The sequence below is a fragment of the Lissotriton helveticus genome, chromosome 2_1 (genome assembly GCF_964261635.1).
Source record: "Lissotriton helveticus chromosome 2_1, aLisHel1.1, whole genome shotgun sequence".
Classification (NCBI taxonomy): Eukaryota; Metazoa; Chordata; class Amphibia; order Caudata; family Salamandridae; genus Lissotriton; species Lissotriton helveticus.
Genome location: NC_136059.1, coordinates 833,060,850 through 833,077,960, shown reverse-complemented (window position 1 = coordinate 833,077,960; position 17,111 = coordinate 833,060,850).

Genomic DNA, 17,111 nt, shown 5'->3' with positions numbered 1-17,111 from the left:
TACCAATTCGATTCGGTATTAGGAATAGACAGCCACATGCATCATTGTAGGAATTTGCGATTCCTAAATTGCGAAAATTAAGGAATCGCAATTTAGGATTCGCAAATTCCTATGCATCAAGAAATCGCAAAAGTTTTCGCGATTTCTTAATTTTCCTTATTTGTGATTCCTTAATTGCGAATCGCAAATAAGGAATCGCTTTACATTGATTCCTATGGGCCTAGAGGCCCATAGGAATCAATAGGAAGGCATTCTCATTTCGCGAATTCGCAATTAAGGAATCGCAAAATGAGAATGCAATTTCAAGGGTGCAGGGGGGGATCCAAAGGACCCCCCTGCACCCCTGAAATGTCACGTAAGTACATTTTACTCACACACACGTCCCAAGGGCATGTGTGTGTGTAAAATATAAGTTTCAAAAATGCACTTTTGTGCATTTTTGAAACTTTTCACAAATTACCACGAAGGTTACTTCATGGTAATTTCCCACTTCCTAATTGCGAATTCGCAAAAAAAAAAAAATCATGCATAGCATTTAAGAAATCGCAAAATTTGCGATTTCTAAAATGCTATCGCAATTTTAGAAATCACAAAAAATTGCATTTTCTCAAATTGCGAAAAATGAAAAAAAATGATGCATCCCAAAAAAGGTTTTTACATTCGCAAACGGCCGAATTTTGCGATTCGCACAGTTTGCGAATGCAAAAACGCTTGATGCATGTGCATGAGACTCCCTAAACACAACCCTTCCTAATGCCGAATCGCAAACCCATTTTGCGATTCGGTAACAGGGTACCGAATCGCAAAATTAGGTTTCCTGCATCGGAAAAGCAATTTTTGGGTTCGTAAACGGGCAGATTCACAGAATCTGTCCGTTTGAGAATGCAAAAATGCTTCATGCATCTGCCCCTATAATTGATCGTCAGTATTTAACATTTTTTCAATTGAGAGGGTACATTGCAACGCAAGGATATGAATATCTGTGGCTTGAGAAGTGTATGATCAAATCGCAGACAAGATTCAAGGAAGCAAAGAGCATGCTGCCAGGGAATAAATCAAGGTACCGACATAGGGAGATGGCTTCCGGACTGTGAAATGCATTTCAGTAGCACACGCTACAATACTGGTAATGAAATAGAGAATATCCCCAGTGCTAAAATGTTATTGTTCCATTTTCCAATATTTCTGACATCTCTCACGGAGAATAATAGAAAGGGCTGAAAAAAATGAGGTTGCTGTACTACATGTGTTAAAGTTGCCTATTGCAGTGAGAAGTCTGCACTATAGGTTTTAAAATTGGCTATTAAAGGAGAACGTATTGTGAAGAAATGCAAACAAACCTAATCTATCTATCTATCTATCTATCTATCGATCGATCTATCTATCTATCTATCTATCTATCTATCTATCTATCTATCTATCTATCTATCTATCTATCTATCTATCTATCTATCTATCTATCTATCTATCTATCTATCTATCTATCTATCTATCTATCTATCTATCTATCTATCTATCTATCTATCCTTAGCTTTCCACCACAGGGACAACATGTTGTGGCAGCCATTAGAGGCTTCAGAGACAATGTGCCCAATGAAATACAGTTTAGGAAAAGCCTGCTTTTAAGGATCACAAAAAGGAACACATATGTAGGATGTTAACATATTTTAGTCACAATATAAATCGAGTTGCAGTATGTTCTAAGATTATGTGATTTTACCTTGTGATAAATGCTGGTCCTCTGCTGGAATTTAATGAACCATGTTTGAGAGAAAAACAATTGTCCTCTTGACTTATTATTGGAGGTTATTGAAGATTCTCGAGAAGATACAATGAGAACACATGATCCTTACCTTCCTAAAGCCTGATATTCTAAGTTAAACATGTACTTCCACAGGATACTTTTCACTGGATAAAAGCACCCCAGAAAACACCACAATTCCTAAAATTAGTATGGTACCAACAGCAAACGATTTATATTGTGACTAAAATCTTTAATCATCCTTTATATGAGTTCCTTTTAGTGACCCTAAAAACCTGGTATTCACTACAATACCTTTCAATAGACACCATCTCCCATGGCTGCATCAGCATATCATACATATTGTAGCCCGCAAATCAATGGAGGTCCCAGGGACATGGTCCAGCCCCCACACAGTACTTGGGGTCTGGGTGTTCTCACTTTGCCCCTTATATATTGTTTCAGTGGATTTTCAGGATGCAGGCACCATGTCCCTCAGCGCTGTAGTGGCTATCACAACATAATATTCGTTTTGTGGCCAGCCAATGAGGGTTGATTAGCCCTATTTACAGTGGTCAATCAGAGCATATCTTTACGTCTGACAATGCAGATTTCACTTTCTTTATAACCCCTACATGACCTCCTGAGCATGTCTCTAAATACTAATTTCTCAAAAATGGTTACCTGGGGATTTACACCAAAGAACAAAAAGCACACTTTCTGAGAAAAGATCTAACTTTTTGCCAAATTTGAGGGTGCATGTCAGCATGTTTTATTGTCAGTTAAATCCCCAGTGTTCTACTGCAGCTTCACCACAGTGTTTTAATGACCAACTAGAGCAGTAACATTCTGTATTTATGACACAACTGTGGCACACCTTAACACCATGTAGATGGAATCAAGGCTGTAAAACTGAAAGCATTTGCTACAGAGGATACTGCAGTAGAAGAAAAAATAAGGGTTCTTTTTATACTAGAAGTTATAGTAAGTGCTTTAGAAAGCTACATTTAGAACACATTTTCTAAGAGTTCTCATTTATTTTATACATCCATTTTAGTAAAAGACTATGGAATGCATAGTACAACATGCACTTAGAATACCTGCAACAGCCTGTCAGTTAACTCTCTAGTAACCAATTGCACTTTCTCACACTTGTTTCATAAGTGACCAGATCACTAACATTCTGTATTTACGACAGAGGTGAGGCACATCTGACGCTATCTTAATAGAATTGAAGCTGTGAAACCAGAAGCATTTCCTTTAGACATTTACAAAATCCGGGGGGTTCTTATTCTCATATGCATATGTTTAGGAATCTAGAAAGGTAAAATGACGTCTCAAATATCTTCTTGAGCCATTTCAATAAAACATTCTGACATGCAGAGTCAAAAATGTAACTCCAACACAGGCAGCAGCCTGTCAGGGTGTGCACAACAAAAAAGGGGGGTTGACTGTCTACAGGGGATTGGGTGGATGTCTGAAGGCCATGTTCATCTGTGCAGTTGGCTGCCAAATGGGGGGTTGGGTGCAGGTCCTTTTCATACTCAGCGAGAAGGTCTGCCACCCATAGGAGAATGGGTGCAGGTCACCTGCTGGAGAATGAACATCGGGGCTGATCAGTGGACAGGCACCGCAACCAACTTTGCCTCATCATGGATCGGTTGCTTGAGAGGGGCTGGGCAAAGGGCCTGTCTAAAGGCCAGGCCTGTCTTCCGACAACCTACTTAGCATGTCCAAAAGGAACAATCAGCTGGGGAGCCGGCTAAATATGTTCAATAAACCATAGAAATTCTCTGTAAATAAAAGGTTAACGTGACATTATAGTTAAGTATGGCAATTAAATCTTAGCTTATATTTAAAAAACCCTAGAAATTCACTGAAAAACGAATGGTTAAAGTGGTAGTTATCCTTAGGTGATGAAATAACACAAACAATAATATAAAAAAAACTGAAAATCATCAGTTATAGTTTACTGAATTAACAATAATGTGTGATTCTGTCATGCACTGCTTATTCTATTCTATTATATTCTAGGAGCACATATATAGCTCATGGCTACCCCTAGACATTCCAGCGCTGTTAGTGCCGCAATGAAGGAATTACAAGCACAGGTTATTAAAGAGCCAGGTTTTTGAAGAATTGCAGAAGGAAAGTTTCTTATCAATAGAATGAAGAGGGACGGAGGCTATTCAACAATTTCGCTACATTAAAGGAAAATGATTTTCCTCCCCTCTTTCTCTCCTGATGATCGGGATAGTAGTCAAATGGGCATTAGAGGGGCACCGAGATCTGCCAGGACTATAAAGGGGAGAGCAGAGGCTGAGAGGTCAGTTCCCCTTTATCACAGGCAATGCAGAGTGATTTAAATTTTACCCTCTCTGCCACTGGAAGCCAATGCAGGAGACATAGGGTAAGGTAAATTTTATTGCACAGTTAATTAAAACTCACAATTTAAAATACACAGCATTAAAAGAGATATATGTCAGAGATAAAAGTTAATTGTCAGAGGTTTAAATTTTGTAAGTTCGTGTTAACAGTTTGCTTTTTTATTATTGTTCATTAGAGCTACAGACCCGAGATTATGCTCAAGGCACTGTCTTTCTGTTACTCAGTTTCCTCGTTTTGTGTTTCCTTGATTCTCTCCGTCACTGCGTCAAGGAATTTTGTAAATCGGCAGTTTAATTGGATCTCCTGCGGGTTGAAACATAATTTAACTGCCTGTCTGCAGGATCTAGTGCCCTTCTGGTTCCATATTGCACGTAGTAAGGATCTCCTTATGTCCGTTAAGCTTGAACAGATACATATTATATGGGTTAGATCTTCAGGTCCTGCTCCGGAGAGGCGACAAGTTTGATCTTCCTGATTCCTTTTCCATGGGGCCAGATGAGGGAGAATTGGTAGTATGTCGAGTCGCAGCTTTAGAAATTTCCCCTTGATCTTCTGTTTGAATCCGTGGTCTAGGTACGCTTGAGGCTTTAATGTTTTGTAGTCGTTTAGGACTGTCCATCCTTGGGCCCTTTTTGATAGAGTTTCCTTATCTTCTAGTAGCGATATTACTTTTGTTGCTTTCGTTACTAACTTTTTGAAGCTTTTATGATCTACCGGGGTGTCCCAGAGGTCAGTCAGTTCGAGTCTTTTTAGTGATTCCGTCAGATACTTTCTTGCATGTGATCGTTCTCGACGCTGCAACTCAATCCAAAGGTGGGCATTTTAGGTGCCTTGCTCTGCGTTTCTAATCTTATGCCAGCATTTTATGAAGCTGCCCCTTCTTTCCACTGTCTGTTTTTGAACCCCGAACTCCAGGCGGATTTGGGCAGGAGATACATAGCTGGGTAGCCAAAAGATGGATCTGTAGGTTTTACTGATCACTTTGTCAAGGGTCGGTGCATCTTTTCCAAGAGTTGATTCGCTCCCATATGTCAGCATTGGTTGAAGGCGAGCTCTCAGTACTTGTAGAAACGGGTCAAGCGTACAGTCTGGCAGTATTTTCTTCAGATTCTTCATCGCAAGATGACTCATGGTGCCTTTTCGATGTGGCGTCTCTAATTGGGGTTTGAACAAGCCTCTGCTGTCTACTAAGACCCCCAGGTACTTGTAGCACATTACATGGTCCAGATTGTGTCCGTCCAAGTACCAGCTATTTTTCCTGGCCTTCTTGTAGTTCACGGCCATAGTTCTTGTTTTCTTTAAGTTAATGGTTAGTCCGTTGCACTGTGAAAATGAGCTGGTAGTGTTTAGAAGGTGCTGGAGGCCGGTTGGAGTACGACTTATTAGGACAAGGTAATCGGCATAGAGGAGATTGGACAGCGTGATGTCTCACAGCCGCGGAGCGTGCAATTTGATGCTGTTCAGTTCCCCTGGTAGGTCTGCGAGGAAAAGATTAAACAAAGTAAGGGCTAAGACGCATCCTTGTTTCAGGCCTTTAAAGGTGTTGATTCGCCTAGAGAGGTGCGTCCCGTCACCCAACTTAATCTTGACCCAGGTGTTAGTGTGAATTAGGATCAGCTGCTTCAAGAGGGGTTGTGGAATCCCACATTTTTCAAGCTTACGCCATAGTTTGCCCCGGTCCACATGGTCAAAGGCTGAGCTGTAATCTATAAAACATAAAAACAGCGAGTTCTTTCCTACTTTGGCCGCATTGGTCAGCAGAGTTAGGGCCATGACGTTGGTGGTGGTTCCTTGTCCTCTGCAGAATCCTGTTTGGTTTGCCGGGATTATATGCTTTGACGCTGCCCAAGATGTCAGTTTGGCCAATAAAATACCAGCGTAGTACTTTGCCTCTATATCTAGTAGGGCAATCAGCCGGTAGTTGCGAGGATTGCTGCCGCGGGCCGTGGAGGGAGTAACGGTGGGGCAGGGAGGCGGGGAGGGGGAGGGGCAGGGTGGAGAGGGCTAAAAACCGGCATATGGATAATTACAGGTAAGTAAACAATTTAAATAATAAAACGAATTTCGTAGCGTGCACTGCAGCGCGCCCTGCCCCTCCCCCTCTCCGCCTCCCTGCCCCACCGTAACTCCCTCCACGGCCCGCGGCCCGCGGCCCGCGGCTGAAGGATTGCTCCTGTCACCCTGCTTATAAATTGGACTTATAATCGATCCTTTCCAGGATTCCAGGCAGGTTTCTGATTCCTGTGTGCACCTAAAGAGTGGTACTAACGTGTTGCTCCAGAATTCGGAGTCGTATTTAAATATTATAGGTGGTATCCCGTTTGGGCCTGGAGCTCCTTCATTTTCCACTTCTTTATTTGAGTTTTATTCAATCCGCTGTTATGTTGATTTTATTTTCCTTGCTTGTTGTTATTTTGCTATTGGTCGTTGCCCCGTCAGTCTTCTTTTGATCGTGTTTTTCCATTATGCTTTTCGTGGGATTTCTGGACCCTTTTCCTACTTTTCCTGTTTCATTGTCCTTCTTGTTGTTCTCTGTATCCTGAGTTGTCTAATCTATGGGGTTGCCTTCATCAATTTGATTAAAATGATTATGCAAGTAGTCAGCCCAAGCTGCCTCTGATATGTATGAGCTTATTCCGTGGTGCCCTGGCCGCTGTAAGCTGTGGATTGTTTGCCAAAATTTGGCACTGTTTTTTAGTTTCGAGTCATGATTTATGTTTGCCCAGAGTTCGTCGTTTGCGTGTCTTTTGCTTTCCCAGATTGCCTTTTTTAATCTTGCTTTTAAACCGCGTAGAGTGTCTTGCAGAGGCTCTTTTTTAGGCTGTGTGTGGAGTTGGTTCAATAGTTGCTTTACATTCCGTTTAAGTCTTTTTGTCTCCAGTGTGCTTGTCTTACTTGGCATAGACTTCGGAGGTTTACCTTTAAGCGTCCTTGGTTTTGTTGCATGTTTGATCCCGAGGGTCTTCGTGTACCACTCCAAAGCCTCTATTGGCTTTGCAGCCAGGTTGCCCTGATGAAATAGCTCCTTCGCGTTTGTAGACAGTTCTTCGATCTTATCTTGTTTGTATCTTATACGTTTGAAGTCTGATGTATATTCGGACCCGGCGCTAGCCCTGACTTCCATGGGACTCTCTCTGGTTGTCCTTAACCGCATGCGTGCGGGCGGAAGTCCGCTCGTACGCTGAGATTTTTAAAAGTGCACTTTACGTGACGAGCTGGGCTCGTCATGAGCGTGCGAGGAGGCTACCTCATGACGAGCCCAGCTCGTCATCAGCGTGGAAGGGGTTAAAATGCTTTCTTGTGGCAGATGGTCGCTTTGTTCGCTAACACCCATTTTAAATGATTTGATGATGTCAAATAGTCGGAGGGTTGCAAATGTATAGTCCAGGTGGGAGGAGCTTGTTGCGGAGTGGTAGGTTGATGCTGGAGGGGTGTCTTCTATAAACCGGCCATTCAGCGCCCTTAGATTTAATTGCTCTAATTCTTTTAAAAATTGATTTGAGCACTTGGTTTGCTTAATTGGGAGTGCTTGTGCTTGGGTTGGAATTCCCCAGGCTCTGTTGAGGTCATGTGCTAATTCATCGTCCGTTGCAGTTCCAAAAGAAAGAGATTAAAGTCGCCTGCCAGGATTAAGTTCTCAGCTTCCCCCTCATCCAAGATTCTTGCTGTCTCCTTGACCAACTCTCTTAGACCTTTCCATCTGTGCTTCGGGTGTATATAGGAATTGATTATAATGAGGGTGTGGTCCGGCTTTCTGGTGTTAATTGTTATGGCAGTTGCCTGTATGACATTGGGGGCTATGGTTTTAGTCTTTATTTCCTTAATTGATCCTATTGTAAGGATTGAGGCAAGGATCATCAGTCCGCCTGATCTGTGGCCTAAGGATGAGGTCCTGGTAGCTGGGACGATTTGCGTCATGTATCCTTCTAGGACTATCTCGGTTTCTTCCCAGGTTTCTTGTAACAATATCAGGTCAAATTTCCTTAAGCATTTTGATGTTTCATGATCATCCAATTTGTCAGTCTAAACAACAGAAGAGAAAGGGCGTAGTGAAAAAATCTCCCACCCCTTAAATAATCAATCGAAACAACTAGAGAGTATTGCAATCTATAAAATACTTAATTTCGTTAGGAGAAACAGTGTGATTAATCACCTCCACCCCTAGGTGCCACATGCAAATCAAGACAAGTGTGTCAACAGAAAGGTAGTGAGTAACCCAGAAGGGAAAAATGGGGACCCTCAGGCACCCACACTAGGTAGGTCGCCGTTTGTCTTCATCGGGTACCCATCATTAGTATATGTAAAATTACTACAGAAAGTGCAAATTTAAAATGAGTATTGATCACTCCCTCAACCAACAATTTTAATGGAGAGGTGATTCGAACTCAATTAAAACCAATGTGCTTAAACGGACAGTACAGAGTTTAGTAAATTTGAAACCCCGTGTCCTAAAAAACGGTCGACATGTTTCAGCTTTTAAGGTCTATTTCGACCCAGCATTCCTCAGGACCAACAAAAGAAAGACAAAGAAACTCACCCAGCGAGGCAGTACACCCCCTAAAGTGCCCACTCACGTTGGGTGAATGTTCAAAGAACGCATTTTTACCAACTTATGTCCGTTGTTTAGGTAAAAAGCCTCAAATGCGTTACCTCTGTTTCGAAGGATTATGTAATTCTTTTCGTATTCCAGTCTTATCCTACGTTTAGTGAAAGACAGATTTTCTCAGCTCGAAGCCGTGGTTGCGCCAGAATTAGGTGGAAGTGCGGGGAGTCGTCAGCAATCTAACGCTGACGTGAAGAAGTCCTCCACCACGGACTCATGGGGTTTTTCCTGTAGGATTAACAATATCCTATTGAGAAAATCTGTCTTTCACTAAGAGCTCCTTTTAAAATTGATGTAGCTATGTGCAGGTCTTCTTTTTCACTCTCCTTTAAGAACAGTGTTGGGTAGGCTGACCTTCTACCTGGTTCCAGGTTTATTCCCCACTGAGCGAATTTGTTGAATTCTCCTAAAATCGGATCGACCAGATCATTAGATGACCACGTTGTCTTTGTCGTTTCTGGTTTGTTCTGTTCGAATGCGGGTTGGAATTCAATTTCAAGTAAGTCAGTTGAAGTGATGCCTTCCAAACCCTTGATCGATTTAAATCAGTTTTATTATATTTCCTCTATTCAAGGTGTCCATTCTGCCTCTATATTTGTACTCTGGAACAAATATTAATATATCTGTCTTGTTTGATGGAGTGGCTCTGGTTGCTTGGGGTACGGTTTGATCGGGAAAGTTGGCCCAGTCGGAGAGTTGGTCATTATTATTATCCGTTATGGCTGAAGTTGCCCTTGTTTTAGGTTATTCCAATTCCTGCTCCAGGGCCGACTGTTTCACGTTTTGTGGCGTGGCCCTTGGCCGACTGTCGGTGTGGCTCCTTGCTGAGCTGCGTAGGTCAGTCTCTTGCTTGAATCTTTCCCGCTGTTGTAGGCGTTGTGCCTTTGTGACCTCCTTATGCCCAGAGTGTTCAATTGCTGTCTCTGGTGCTTCCTTTGATCTTGGGATTTTAAAGTTATTAGGGGTCCTTGTGGTTGCCAGTTTTTTGCCCAGGGGCGGGGACTGCTCAACCTGGTTTGAAAGTGCCGCCATCTCTTCTTGTTCTGCTTGGTGTTGTGGTTCCGCCGGATGCCCCTCCTGTTCATGGGCAGCGACTGTCATTTTCCTGTTCCTGCCCTTCCTTTTTTGTTTCCGGCGGGTTCGTGAGTTTGTAGGCATCTCTGTATTGGCTCTTCCTTGAGGGGAGAGGTTTGGAAGTGAATTTTTTGGCGATTGTCTGGCATTAGGAGAACAGGTCTTCTCGTTTTGGGACAGTTTGTTCGCTGCTTTTTTTGCGGTTCCGTGTGTTTGGGGGTCCCTAATGATTTTTCCCTCATTGGCTGTGTCTTTCAAGTCCGATGATGCAGTAGGTTTTAAATTATCAAGGATATTCTCTAGCATTGTTGGTAACGTTGATAGTTTATTTATTATTGGAAAGCAGTCACATTCTGTTTTTGATAGCGCAGAAAGTTCTGCTGCTTCCTGACCCCTTATTATGAGACCGTTTAAGTCTCCTAGTTTCCTCTCGATCCCTGAAGTGATCTCGGTTAGTGTTTGCAGTACTGTTAACTGCATATCTAGTTTCTCTGATTGATATTGTAAAGCTGTTGCTGACAATTGAATTGTGTTTAGTAGGTTTGCCCAGAAGGTAATGAACGAGCTTTTGCTCTCGCTCTCTGGTCTGCTAGTGCTAAGGGGTTGTGGTAGGTTTTAGATTGTAAGCCACCACTAGGTCTTGCCACTGTGTTGCAAGGAAGGTCATGTTACTATCTGTAGTGTATGTGTTCTCCCTTTGCTGATTTTTTGGTGTGTTGGGACGGCCCATGTCGCTCTGCTCTTTTGGGGCTGTTTGGGGTCCGTCTTGTACGCTCTTCTGCGTTGGTGAGAAACTACTGTTTAATCAAGATGTTGCTGTCCTTTCGTCCCGTGCGCTCTGGGATTTTTGCCGCAGCGATCGGGTTATTTGCGCGCCCCAGTCCTGTGGGTCATGATGTTCTAGAATGATGGAGGCATCTAATGCGTCTAATGCTCTGTCTGTACTTGACCCCCTAAGGGATGTATCCTTGTCTGGGGAGCTTTCTGTTTTTGTCCTTCCGAGCGAAGACTGTGTGCCTTGGGGGCTTTTTGGTTCGGCATCGGGTGGGCTGCTGAGCTCCTCTGGCCGGTCTGTTGTTGGGCATTATGCTCTGTCTTCTTCGTTTTTCGTTTTTAGCCTGCTGTCAATTGATGCCGTATTATTGTTAACGGCATGAATGTCCGCTACTATAACTTTTAGTGTTTTTTCTGCCCCCGGTATTTTTTGTGCTTGTAGTGGAGGATATTCTATCTTCCCAGGCTCCAGTGGGGTTGGTAGGCCTTCTAGGTTTTCGTTTTTTTGTGAAAATTGCTGCTACTGGTTGTTTTAAGAACTCAAATTTCGTGTATATTTTTGGTTGGTAGGAGTATGAAGTTTTCCTAGCTGGTTCTCTGTCGATGGTTATGAGGTCTTCAGTTCTGTTTCTTTTTGCTCCTTTAAATGAATTGCTTGGTTTTGTTACATTGTCTGGGCCCATTGTATTTTCTGGGTTGTTATCTTTAGTGGCATCCGTGCCAATGAACCAAAGGCAGCCCGTGTCGTCACAGATTTCTTTGGCGATCTTGGAATTATTGGGGTTTTCCTTTTCCTTGATGGTTGTTATTATTTTGCAGGGGTCTTTGTCTGTAGGTGGTGGGGAGGCTCCGGCATCTTTTTTGGCCCCCTTTTTCCGTTTTGATACTGGTTTTGTGATGGACCTTCTCACATTTCCTGACCTCATAGCTGGCCGGGTAGCAGTTGAGCTAGGTAACTGGTAGGTGGTAGCCGGTAGCTAATAGTTGATCTCGACTCACGGAGCCTCGCGGCTGGGGTCGGTGAGGGACTGTGAAGACCGGCAGAGCCAACACCAAGCCGGGCGGGGAAGGACAGCAGCTGCCGCCTAGCGACTGTCTCACCTCTGCCTTTCAGACCTGCAGTGTGACGTGTAACGTGAGCCGGGAGCCGGGGTCGTGTGCTAGCCACCGGTGCGACACACTTTCTCTGAGCTCTCTCTCAGGGCTCAGGGCTCAGGGTTCAGGGCTTGGGGCTCAGACTCTCTGACTCTGCCTTGACTCCAGCCAGAATTCACCCACCAGCCCACCAGCCCACCTACCAGCTCTGCGCTCCGTGCGCTGCCGGTCTCGTCGACTCGATACTCTGTGCCTCAGGAGGGAGCCGGGCGGGAGACTGAGCTAACCGGCCCGGCTTGCAGCTCTGCGGCTCACCAGCGGTTACCCCCTGCTGCTGCTGAGGCGGTGTTGTTATCCCAGCGCTCGACTCGATTCAGTGCCCCCAGCCGCACGCAGCTCACAGCTGATCCAGGCTTACCGCTCCGCGGCTCTCCGGCAGTGGTTCCCCCTGCTGCTGTGGCGGTGCTGTTTTTCTCAGCGCTCGGCTCTTGCTCTCACACCTGCGTGCAACCCGCATCCTGTTCTCCTGCTCCTGCTCCTCCTCCTCTACTCCTCGCAATCAGCAATCCGAGACAGGAGACATAGGGCTAGTTGTTCATATTGGTTTCTTGGAATGTTATATAGGATTTGTGCTGTCAGAGTTCTGGACCACTATAATTTCTTTACAGTAGCTTTAGGCGCTCACAGATAAAGTGAATTACCATATTCCAGGTGAGAGTGGATCAGTGCTTGGACTACCAATCTTTTTGAGGTAAAGGGAAGGAGGGAAAGAACATTACGCAGCATCCTCAATTGACACACAGATGTCAGCTAATGTAATGGCTTGGGAGTCGAATTTAAAAGAGACTCATCCAGCCACATCTCTAGGCTCCTAATTACTGGTTTAGAAGTAGGAGGAGGACCCAAGTAGCTTGACAAGCTCAGATGTAAAAATGGGTCAGCATCAGCTCTGTCTTCTCCTCATAAAGTTTGAGACTCAAGCTCTCCATTCACTTAGAGACCTTCCCTATTCAAGGACATAGAGAAGGGTAGGCAAGACCATCAGTCTGTGACAGCAAAAACACAAGCTGTGTGTCGACTGCATATAAAATCAGCGAAGTCCCGAAAGGGAGAGCGATGTCCGACAGTGGTCTCATATTTAAGTTAAAAAGAGTAAAGCTCAGTGACGAGCCCTGGAGAATTCCACATTTGAGGGAGTGGGTCTGTGAGGAGCAATCTCCTTAAAAAATCTGAAACGTTCTATCTTTCAGGAAAGACTTAAGTAAGGCTAAAAATGTTTCACCAATTCCTGCACTCCTTAATCCCTCCACAAGAGTATTTTGGCTTTGGATGTCAAAGGCTGAACTAAGAACGTAAGAGGAGGATTGCAGCTGATCCTTCCCAGTTTAGCAGCATTTTGGCCTCATTCACATTTGCCAATAAGACTGTCTCCATCCTATGAAATGCAGGATGCAGAATATCATGGCTCTCAAGAAAATCTGAAAGAACCCATTAGTACATTTTTCCCAACTTTTACTTAAACCTGACAGAAGATATATTGGGTGGTAATTCGCTAGATCAAGTGGATCCAGATTCGTTTTTTTTTAAAGTGCTTTCACCATGGCGTGTTTCCAAGCCACTGTGACAATGCCTGAGGATAACAAAATATTTGCCATTTCGAGCAAGATTGGTAGAATTAGCTCTGCTCCTTTGGCCCAAAAATGAGGACAGGCCTCGTTCCTGGGGAGCCTGATTTTATTTTACTCAAAATATCCAAGAAGATTTCCATAGTTAAGGCTGGAAATGTGTTCAGCATGGGTGACTTAATGCCATCAACCTTTTCTCTGGGCAAATTGCTGTCAGACTGGGGAGCAGGTTCAAATTTGTTGTAGGTGTTCTGAATTATTCTCTAAAAAATGTTTCCAAGATATTACATCAGTTGTGAGAAATTTCAAGAGGAGATCCTGTTATTGAGGGATCTAAGAGATGTTTCACAATGCCAAACATTTTGGGGCTCATTATGATGGAGGATTGTCCGCATCCTCTGCGGAAAATCCTCTGCGGACTCACCAAAGACCCACCGCCACATTAGGATGGCTGGTGGGTCCTGGTTTCCGTCCGCAGCTTTTCCGCCTCAGTTGGCTTAGAACCGCAGCGGAAAAGCTCTGCTATGGTGGCGGTGTCTCTCAGACACCGTCCACCATATTAGGATGGGCTTGAAAAGATGCTTTTCCACGGCGGATTTTCCACCGTGGAAAAGCATGTGGAACTTCACTGCGGGGGCCTGTTGCGGGCCCCCTAGGTGAAGGGGGGGTGGGGGGTGCACATGGGGGTTACCTATGGTACCCCCCTGCATTTGTATGCAGAAAGCGGCAGGCACCGCGCGGTGCCTGCCGTTTTCTGCATACAAATGCAATGTATGCATTTTTAACATGCTTGAAGCTGCACCCGCCGCAATGTTAAAGATAGAGGATGTGACCGCCACCCTGGCGGTCACATCCTAATTGCACTGGAGGGACCGCCGCAGCCCCTGCGGACGGTCCCTCCTCCTCTAGGGTGGCGGACGGACGCAAGTCCGTCCGCCATCCTAATGAGCCCCTAAGTGTGGAGCATTGGTAGCCATATTAATTTTCTCCTCGACATAGGTGGCGTAAGCCTTTTTATTCTATGTATCATAAGCTATAATGGTGTCCCGATATTTCCATTTAGTGACTTCTCCGTCGCTAATGTCGCTTATGTTAAATGACATCATTGATAACATCAAATTATATCATTGATTACATCTCTGATGACATCATTCAACCTCCAGCTCCTTAAAATTCTCTACAAAAAATGGTATATAGTTTAAATAAAAGTAGGTCATAAAGGTCCCAAAAATATATACAGAATAGATTAACAATGTGTATTTGTATGAAATAGAAACAGTGTAATACTGGAGGTATATGTGCACATTTTAGCTCCCAAAGTGCAAGCAGCTCTTTATTTAAACAAGGTAGGGACTAAATGCAATGAGTGTGAGTTGTATAGAGAAAGAGAAAGAGAAAGAGCTCTCCAACCCCAACGCCGGAAACAACGACATCACCCCATCGCAAGAACTCTGCAACTCCCTCGCCTCCTACTTCCACAACAAGATCGCGGACATACACAACAGCTTCAACACCCAACCGACGAATGCCACGTCCGACACGACCGAACCAACGCCCCCCACCACCACCCTCCGCGCCTGGACCCCGATCAGCACCGAAGACACCGTCCGCATGATGAACTCCATCCACTCCGGATCACCGACCGACCCCTGCCCTCACCACGTCTTCAACAAAGCCGACGCTGTCATCGCACCCCACCTACGGGACATCATCAACACCTCCTTCACCACCGCCACCTTCCCGGAGAGCTGGAAGCACGCCGAACTCAGCGCTCTACTCAAGAAACCAACAGCGGACCCCACCGAACTCAAGAATTACCGCCCCATCTCGCTGCTCCCGTTTCCGGCCAAAGTCATCGAGAAGACCGTCAACAAGCAACTGGCCGCATTCCTCGAGACAAACGGATCCCTCGACCCCTCACAGTCTGGCTTCCGAGCCAATCACAGCACCGAGACCGCTCTCATCGCTGCCACCGATGACATCCGAACCCTGATGGACAACGGAGAAACAGCGGCCCTCATCCTCCTAGACCTCTCCGCGGCCTTCGACACCGTCTGCCACCGCACCCTAGTGCAGCGCCTCTACAACGTCGGAATCCAGGAGAAGGCACTGGAATGGATCATCTCCTTCCTCGACGGAAGGACCCAGAGAGTCCGCCTACCACCGCACAAATCAAAGGCCACCGAAGTCATCTGCGGCGTACCCCAAGGATCCTCGCTGAGCCCAACCCTCTTCAACGTCTACATGAGCCCCCTCGCGGCCATCGCACGCCAACACAACCTGAACATCATCTCCTACGCCGACGACACCCAGCTGATCCTCTCCCTGACCAACGACCCCGCCGCCGCCAGAGCCAACCTTCACGAAGGAATGAAAGAGGTAGCTGAGTGGATGTCGACCAGCCGCCTGAAGCTGAACTCGGACAAGACGGAAGTCCTCATCCTGGGATCCTCGCCCTCCGCCTGGGACGACTCCTGGTGGCCCCCCGCCCTGGGAACCGCACCCAAACCGACAGACCACGCACGCAACCTAGGCTTCATCCTGGACTCCTCCCTCTCCATGACCAGGCAAGTCAACGCCGTCTCCTCGTCGTGCTTCAACATCCTGCGCATGCTACGGAAGATCTTCCGGTGGATCCCCACCGAGACCAGGAAGACTGTCACCCAGGCACTCGTCACCAGCCGACTGGACTACGGCAACGCCCTCTACGCCGGAACCACCGCCAAGCTCCAGAAGAGACTCCAACGGATCCAGATCGCCTCAGCCAGACTCATCCTCGACGTCCCACGACACAGCCACATCTCCGGACACCTAAGAGACCTGCACTGGCTCCCGGTCAACAAGAGAATCACCTTCCGTCTCCTCACCCACGCACACAAAGCCCTCCACGATCAAGGCCCGAGCTACCTCAACACCCGCATCAACTTCTACGATCCCAAACGACACCTCCGATCAGCCAGTCACGCCCTCGCCGCCGTCCCCCGCATCCGAAAAGCGACAACAGGAGGAAGGTCCTTCTCCTACCTGGCCGCCAAGACCTGGAACTCCCTCCCGACCGACCTGCGCCTGACCCAAGACCACCTCGCCTTCAGGAAGAAGCTCAAGACCTGGCTGTTCGGGCAGTAGCAGCACCCCCCTCCCCCTAGCGCCTTGAGACCCTCCGGGTAAGTAGAGCGCTCTATAAATGTCTATGATTGATTGATTGATATATGTATGTTTCAAATAGCTTCTGGCCTAAATCATGTAAGTAATCGGGCCGCTGGTTGAGGGGGAATTAAACCCTACTCAATCAGTGATCATAATCCCTGTCAGGATGGAGTCACAAGGAAACCCCAAATTAACCTAAGCTCAACCCTCACATAGCTTGGTACAGAGCACTCAGGCTTAACTCAAAGGCAATTTGTAAAGTATGTCTGCATTACCTCAAATGGTACTAAAGTGAAACCACACCACAAAAGTATCCCACACCAGAAAAGAGACAAAAAACAGAGCCAATTTTAATCAATAAATAAGACTAAATAACAAAACCAAACCAGTAGAACCGTAGATATGCAATTTTAAAGATTGTAGTGAAAATAGTGGCAAACAGCACAAAGTGCCAACTGTGGTTATCTGGTTGCGCTAGATTGGGACAAAGTCTCAAGCTCAGGCTCACAATAGTGGAGCGAAAGGCTGCCTGCAGAGACCCAGTTAGGCTCTCTGAATAAGAGTACCTTAAATCCTGGTTTGTGGAGCATTGCAAGGTTTTGTGTCGGGATGCGTCGAACAGCCAAGGTGATGCATCCGGTCCAAGGAGCTAGGAGGCTGTGGT